At 41.7% G+C, this 7,143-nt stretch overlaps 1 protein-coding gene across 1 annotated transcript in view; it reads right to left on the reverse strand.

Annotated features, from left to right (window-relative positions):
• Positions 1–990, reverse strand: part of CDH23 (cadherin related 23) — a 521,149-nt gene extending 520,159 nt beyond the window's left edge. The window contains exon 1 of the mRNA XM_073353546.1: positions 908–990. The gene's annotated coding sequence lies outside the window, so the exon portion shown is untranslated. The remainder of the gene's footprint in view (positions 1–907) is intronic.
• Between the last annotated feature and the right edge of the window lie 6,153 nt (positions 991–7,143).

Genomic DNA, 7,143 nt, shown 5'->3' on the forward strand with positions numbered 1-7,143 from the left:
ACAAGAGCAGTTGTCTGCAGCAAGAAAGTTCCTCTTTGCACCAATGGTAAGGAGTGGTGACAGGGTTGGACAAGACTTCCTGGCTCATCCCATCCAGTTTCCTTCCTCCCTCGTGATCTTCCCCTACAGTGATAACTATACAATCATCTAATCCATTTTAATGGGCAAAACAAACACCATTGATCTAGCCCCAATCAGTGGTTTCAGGGTTTAAATACTTACAGTATCACACTGGGGAAACTCTATACCTTGGGGAGATGGATTACCTCTGCTGATGGGACAGCCCCTCCCATTGCTGTAGCAAGTAGCTACACTGAAGCACCACTGTAGTGTTTCAAGTGTAGACTAGGCCTAAAAGCGGCTATAGGAGCACTGGGCAAGCTGAATGGGATGGAGATTGTCCCCTCTTCTCTTAGATATGGGGAAAGTAAAGGGTATTTGTATTATTCACCCCTCCCCCATCAACCTTCTTTGTGCTTGGCTTGGAGCACAAATGTAGCGTTGGAGGCAGTAGTAGTCGTCACTCCCTTGGTAGAAGGAGATGTACTGCAACAGCAGATTATAACCATGCACTGCAGGGAGGAGCAGGAGATTTGTCATAGGGAGAACTGCCCATCTTGGATTGGAGTAATGTTATGATGTTCATGCGTCATTTAGTGTTCAGCAGGTGGAAGAGTCCCTTACTCCAGAAGTGATGCTGCTGACAAGTGGTCACTCAAAGCCTGCACTAGGATTGGACCAAGAGAGAAGCATCTGCTTGCCCTTAATGTTGGAAGGTGGAGACTCTGCTTGTGAAAGGGGCCGGGCATGCACAGAACCAGGGAGGAGTTTAATTCACTTGGAATAAACAGAAATGCCCACTAATAATGAATATAGTGAGGTTCTTTTAGGCCTCGCTGATACTTACTTTAATATACATAAACTGCATGCTGGATTGTGTCTCTCTCCTGCACCCTTCACATGTTGCTTGTTCTCTTAGGTTAGGAGCTCTTTGGGGCAGGAGTGGTCCAGCCCTTAACACGAGGTAAGTGCTGCTGGAATATACAAATAAACAGTACAGATAGATTTCAGTCACATCAATAGAACACAGACAAATAATTAAAGTAGAGAACAGCAAGAGACAAAATAATCAAGAAAAAAAATGCACACAAAGCTATTTGCAGACCAGGCTCAGGATTGGCCATTTGCAGTCATTCTGACTTCACACAGATGATGGCTCACTTAATGACTCGCCATGATAAATTCAGGCCAGTGTTTCTATTTAAAGTGCAGCTCTCTCACACTTAAGAATCATTGTCCTATTCCTCTCGTTCGTATTCTACAGCACCACAGAGCACCATTCACCATATAACCTTGACTGGCTTGTTTCAGGTCATATACACACCAGTTTGCAGAGCTGTGGTCTGTTTAAGCCAGCCAGCAGGTCTTTCTTTTCTTTTTTTTTTTTTTTAAACTATCCTCCAAAGTCAGTGGTTCCCAAACTTTCTCCTAAGGTGACCCGCCAACTGCATTTTGTTGTGACCCATGCAGGGTACAATTTGAGGGAGGGTGCATCTCCGAGGCAGTGTCGTCCTTCTCCACCAGTGGCCTCTTCCTTGCCCCATCAAAAGGCCATCAACCACCTGCAGCAGCACCCTCCACCCTGGCATCGCAACCCGAATCCCAGCCAGCTGTGGTGGGGAGGCCCGAGGAGAAGGGGTATTGGATAGCAAGCCCACCCATACTCACAGTGCAGTGACAGAGGGACTGAGCCCAGATCCCTGCTCTGCGCATTCCGACCAGGCGTACAGAGTCACGGTGCCAATTAAGTTTGGCACCAGATCACAGCACCACTCATTCAAAATTGGCCAGGCTGCCCCTCCATGACGATGTGGTAATGTGACCCCATGCACAGGTTGCAGTGGCTGGGTTAGGGAGTCTGGCCCAGGCCTGTGAGATGGGTGCTGCTGCTGTGGGGTGAGTGCAGGGCAGGTTTGCTCTCCAACTTCCCCCAAGGCTTCTCCTCCACACTGGCCAACAATCCATCTAGAAACTTCCCACAACCCAGTGGTGGATTGCGACCCACCGTTTGGGAAACACTATCCTAAGGAACTCCACAATACTGTGGTATGACTAAATATTGCATCATATGCACAGCTCCTTTACCTTGTTTTTCTGCAACTCTTCTTTTGCTAAACAGCCTAACATTGGGATTTTGTTAAAAATGCATTGCTATGTATAAAAGCATATTCAGACCAACTATATCTCCAGACTCCATCACTGTAACCAAGGTGATTGTATGGGCCCAAGTTGAAATAGTTATCCATGGTTCAGATCCCACCATGAACCCTAAATTAATTCTTCATATTGTCTGAGGAAAATGGGGGGGAGAGGAATTTTGGCATTATTCTTGCAAATCAGACTGATTTGCTTTGTTGATGTTCATGAGCTCTGGTTTGAAGAAAACAAAGGTGTTGTGAATGTTATAATGAAAAAATGTCCACCAGAATATTTGTGGAGGATGTGCCATCATGGCCATTTTGAAAAATTCTTTATTATTGGCATGAGAGAGACACTGAAATTATGGAATATTTGTAAAAAAATTTGCAAATAAAAAAAGAAGAGATGCCATCTGGTCGTGTCATTCAAACAGGGAACAGAAACTATACCATGAAACTTAGGTGACCAGTCTTACAGTGCAAATAAGCAAAGCAGCGAGCACAAGCTACAGCCAAGGGTACAGGGGGATATACCGGAACCTTCCAGATGTCCCACCTCATTCTGGACTCTGGTAGCAATGGTCCCAGTAGCTTCCCCTCAGTATGGAGAAGAGCAGCAGCTAATAAAAACCTTCACAGCCTCCTGAAATCACTCAGTCAACCCTGAAATTTGAACTCTAATTTTTTTCTCATTTGCTGTCTAGGCATTGAAGTTGGTTCTCGCCCATTTCATATCGCCTCTCTCCTACCATTGCAACGCTTCAGCTGTCCAAACTCATTATCCCTGCTTCTCATCCTTCTTCCTGCCATAAAATGTGGTATCATAGTCTGTATTTACCAGGAGGAATATATTAAAGAAAACAGCTACAAATACAAACATGCTCCCACACAGCTGGAGTTCCAACTTTATCTTCCTTGTTTCCGGACATCCTGTCTGGAATCCTGTGCAGCACACAGAGACATATAATTGCTGAAAAACACTGCAACTACACTTTTCCTTTATTCTTCTTACCTCGCTTCTGCCCACCCGTTTCTCTTACTCCAACAATCCCTTACTCACCCACTCTCCAACCCAGAGCACTCACCTCCCCATCCCCCCCAAAAATGTTTTTGTTTAATCAATAAAACCTATGAAACTAAAGCCATGAAACTAAGGACACCTGTCATGCCTTGCCATTTCCCTGATCCTTTTGCTTGTATGGTATAGCCCTTTCCCCTACCTTTCATCTGTATTTATCTTTTTAAACTGTAAACATTTCAGGGACTGTCTCTTCCTATGTGTTTTACTGCACCCAGCACAAAGGGGGTCTTGGTCCTGATTCAGGCTTTTAGGCACTACTGAAATACAAACAACACCACTTCATAAGCAACCAGTTAGTAAAGAAAAGCCATAGGTGAAAATGTATATGAATGAACTATTTGAAAAGGAGCAGAGAAAAGAGCTAAACTGATCAGTTAATTATTTGCTATTAATAATTCCACCATCTGTAATCATCATAATCCCTCATTTTGGTGACAAAGGGAGGGCATTGCCCTCAGCAACATGGAATTAAGCATCATTTCATGCTTCTACACAAATGGTCATTAACCCATTCAGGTTCATCAGAACTATCATTTGAAGACCACACAGGGCACCAGAAAGCTACTTCCAACTTGTCAAGCAAAGCACAGAACTGGCATTACCCAGTAGAAAAGCCGATAGATCAAAATCCACAGAAATTCCCAGCATTAATGCTATTCTTCATTCAACAGCACTTTAAAATGGGGATAGCATGTGCGAGATGGCATCTTTCCCAACCCAGCTCCAGCCCCTCATGTCTGGGACAACCCATTTAATACAATCAAGTCAGGTTCACTAAATGCTGTGAACGACTTTGCATTGAACTTGTTTGATTTGGTAGTCCATGCAACATATCTGAATGTTATGGTTGACAGTGACCCATTCTTCCTGCGTGAAATGAATTTCTAGGTTAATTTTATGCAGCATTTTAAGACCAGTATTAGAATCATGCTATTTATTTGGGAAATTATAAATGAATGAGGCAAAGAAGAAGCCTGTGCAAAGTTAAGGGATAGTCCACTCTGGTGATTAAAGAGATGGAGTATATATTCCTTATATATAAGCTGATCTTTCTGCACTGAAAAAGATCATATTTTTATTCTTTAGGAAAATAACTATCTTTAAAATTTTATAAAGTATCCATTGTGAAAATTACACATATTTAAACATAATGGAAAGACTAAAGGCTGGGTACACAAAAGACCTTCGTGCTGGGATATCTATCTATTCTCATGGACCCCATAATTCTTGGGCAGCGATTGGATGGCTTGCATTCTACAGATGGTACAATCTGCATTGCACTGCTTTAGGGATCCCTCAGAGTCTCTTGATAACAGGAGTTAGATGTTTTGGAATGTGCCTCATTATCAGTAATAGAGCATGATGTCATGCAACCAGAGGCATAGAGACGTTAACTGCCTGGGAATAAACATTAGGACAGGAGTTCTAGGCCCCCATGGGATGTGCTTGCAGGTACAGCTCAGAACATTCTGCCACTGCAGACCCAAAAGCATAACTTTACTCCAAAGACTGAAGGGTGTTTGTCCAAGTAAACAGTGGAGAACATTTGGCTAACTTCAGTTTATCTAAATTGAAGAGAAGCTGAAGGAATAATCTTTGTTTACACTCTAATTTAGATTATAATAGCTCCATTTTAGCAATTTATCACATTTTTTCTGGTTTGTACAGCGTTCTTTACATTAGATACATTCATTTCCATAGAGCTAAAGAAATTTCCTAGGTTTAAAAGCGTCTATTTCTCATACACTAACACATGAGGGGTTAAAGAACATTATGTCCAGCATAATTTTACTCCAATCCAAGTAGCTAGAGACTTTTTTCTCTAGCCTCTGAAATAGCAGTTGTACTAATTTCATATAAAGGGGAGTGTTAGGAGATTGACAGAAAGGCAACTATTCAATTATTCAAAGTCTCAAGTGAGGAAGGAGTTATGGGCAGGGAAAGGCAGAGTTGGAGTCCAAGTCCCTTTATTTGGATCTGGATGGCAGCAATCTGGAGCCATTGCTCCAGTTTAGATTAGATGCCACGTTAGGACAGTCCTAACATTTCCCTTCTCCCTCTCAGTTTTGAGCCTTACACTGTGAGAGCACAATATTCTTTTCACCATTTATTTCCAGCATCACCACACAGTAAAAGGCGCCATCTACAGGCTAACTGTAGACACTACAGCCTTTTAGCTCTTTAGCTTCCCAAAAGGAGCTGGCTTCCCCCCCTATAATAGGTCCTAGTCCTGTGAGCTGCCCTGTTATCTAAGGATGCTCACAACTGGGATACCAGAGCATGGGAATATCCTCCACTGCACAGATTGTTCATAAGCCATGACTCCATGTGTTTGTACAGTGCCTATCACAATGGAGCCCTAACCCTGACTGGGCTCTCTACGCACAGCAATAATGTAAATATTAACTAATAATAAATGCATGTGATGGAAGTTACTGGGAGAAGCATTTCCCGGGGGAGGTTAGTTAGGTCTGCTCATAAATTACTTATTATTAATAATAATTATTATTATTTGTGTTGTGGTAGCTCCCAGCCGCCCCAACCCCATTGTGCTAGGCACTGTACAAACATAGCAAAGAGATGTCCTTGTCCCGAAGAGCTCACAGTCGAAGTACTTGTCGGTACAGTCAGGTGCTAAGAGACTAGAGTAAGCAGCTGAGGAGTAGATGCAGGGGTGGCCCTAGACCAGCTGCCAGCAACTGGCACCTTGGCAAACCATGCAATCGGCGCCCTCCACCCCGAAACTGCAAGGGCAGATCTAGGCTGAGGTTTTTGGTAAACTAGGAAACATTTTGCCCCTTTTTTCCTTTTAATGTTTAAGAGTTTTTTTAAAAACAGAGGCTTAATTATTCGGTTTGTCCGTCCGTCTGTCCCACCAATGTTTCTGAGATCTGAACATTTCATGTCTCTATTTTATCTGAATAGATTTGTACACGACAACTAGATGATATTTCAGTCCGATTTCAAATAAAAATGCATTAAAATGTGAATTATAATTTTAATTATTACAAACCCAAAATCATCCATTACACTATCCTGCTTTAACTGCCATTACCACCACATCCAATATAGAAAGAAATAAGAAAACTCTTCAATGAACTTTAACCTGTATTTACAAAACACTCAGAAAACACTTTGCTCTTAAAACATGACTTTTTTTGCTTTTAGTTTTGAAAATTCAGTCACTAGTTCTTTTAGATCCAGTTTTCCAGCTATTTCATGCTCTATTGACATTGTGGCAAGTCCAACAAGTCTCTCTTGCACCATTGTTGAACGCAGATATGTTTTTATCAACTTTAACTTTGAGAAGCTATGTTCCCCATTAGCTACAGAAACTGGCAAAGTTAAAAGAATGCATAGAGCTATAAAAATGTTTGGAAAACTGTCTGTGAGTTTATTTTCACAAACAAACTTCAGTACTTCTTCAGGAGTGGAATGTTTCAAGCTCTTGTAGAATAGTTTCAGTGATAAATGCTCCAGTCGTCTCCTTCAGTGGTACGAAACCCAAAAAATGTTCCTTTACGAGCACTTCAGCATTATCTTCATCTGCAGACTTTTCCATATCCACAAAACAAATGATCGTAATTTGTTCAACATGACTCGCATCTGGTGTACAGTCCAGTATTATTGAAAAGTATTTTGCAGAATGGGCAGTTTCTACAATTTTCTTTTTAATGGCATTTGCTAGGATTTGAATCAGGTCATTCTGCGTATTTTTTCCTAAGTAATGAACGTGTGTTTCATGATCAGTTATTTTACATAAATGCTCCTTCATGACTGGATCAAACAAAGCTAGGTATTCAACAAATTTTAAAAAGTTTCCATTACCTGGAGTGTATAATTTTTCATTTCTGCCGCAGAATG

Source organism: Lepidochelys kempii, chromosome 7 (genome assembly GCF_965140265.1).
Source record: "Lepidochelys kempii isolate rLepKem1 chromosome 7, rLepKem1.hap2, whole genome shotgun sequence".
Classification (NCBI taxonomy): Eukaryota; Metazoa; Chordata; order Testudines; family Cheloniidae; genus Lepidochelys; species Lepidochelys kempii.